The sequence below is a fragment of the Arachis duranensis genome, chromosome 1 (genome assembly GCF_000817695.3).
Source record: "Arachis duranensis cultivar V14167 chromosome 1, aradu.V14167.gnm2.J7QH, whole genome shotgun sequence".
Lineage (NCBI taxonomy): Eukaryota > Viridiplantae > Streptophyta > Magnoliopsida > Fabales > Fabaceae > Arachis > Arachis duranensis.
Window position 1 is genome coordinate 101,656,901 of NC_029772.3, and position 1,482 is coordinate 101,658,382.

The following is a 1,482-nucleotide window of genomic DNA, read 5'->3' on the forward strand; positions in this document are numbered from 1 at the left end:
CTCAATTAAAAAGTTTACTTATTCATTATAATATTTATAAAAAAATATTTTTTTAAACAAAAATAACGATACAAATAAAACTGTTTTAAAGTTAAAATATATAATATTAATTAATAGATAGATAAATAAATAATGTTCTTTCTTATATCAAATAATTTTTTAAGACGAAGAAAGACATTGATAATTTTATGTGTATTTAAAAAATTAAATTTTTACTTTGGTAATTAATTAATTATTTAATTTTAAAAAATACCTTATCACTAGTTATTAATTTTTTTTATTGAGTTGATTCATTTATTTCTAATTTTAATACTAAATCAAATTTTACAAGATAAATACTGTTACATGTTAAGTTTAACTAAATAAAATATTTTTTAAAGATAAATTTTAAAAAAATCATCTATAATTTATTAGAGGGCAAAAACAACATCATAATAAAAATAAATATATATAGATATATATAATTTTTAGTTTTCCTGCTGCAGCACTTGCCTTCAACTTTCTTGTTGCAGTTGGCATATCTTCATCGACAAAAAGTTTGTTTATTTGTTTTACTTTACTCTCTTATCATAGAAATTATAACTTATTCTTTTATATGTTAATTAATCTTTTATTTTATTTTGATTCTATCTAAGTGCTATGAACTGTGCAGTTCAAGTTCTCAATACTTCTCTCACTGATTCACTATGTAGTGAGTTGGTTTTTAATGGCGGTGTCGAATGCACTAAGTTTGCTCCCTGCATCTCCTTCCTCAAAATCCATTCACATGTCTTTTTTTGTTTATACTTGGCTTTGTTATGTCTCTATCTGGCCTTGCTAATGTCAGCTTGAAGTAGAATAGGTAAACCAACTATGTATCATTTGTTCTATTTTTTATTTATTTATTTGTTTGTTCTTTATGTTTTGTTTAAGTTACTCTTAATTATTTTTTGTCCCTGCTATCTTTCTTTGTGTTCAGCATTAGTTTTTATCAGATGGCAAAAATTGCAGTAATATCTTCAATAATTGTGGCAGAATGTGCATTATACAGGAACAATATTTTTTGTCCTAAGGTAACTGCATTGCCACTCACATTGGTTCTACCTCTGCATTTGACATAAATAGGAGAGTATTTTGTGATTTTCTTCAAGATATTTAACCCATATTAATATATGGTCCAATAGTTATGCTTCTTATTTATAAAACTTTAACAGTATGTGGATATTATAACGAAGACTTTATAATCGTCTTTATGTAAAAATATTTTTTTTTTACCTTTAGACGATAGATTGTATGGTCAAATTTGATATTTATAAAAAGTGTTGTTTTTGTTTAAAATTTGGCTAAATAAATAAGTCACACTTTTAAACAAAACATCTTTATAAAAAGATATTTTTGCCATTTTCATTTGAGTAGTTGGCTTAAAAGTATAGTAGTTGAGTAAGTTAACTACTTTTAGTTGTCAGTTGTCCAATAAGGAATCAGAGCTGGTTTCTTGATGAC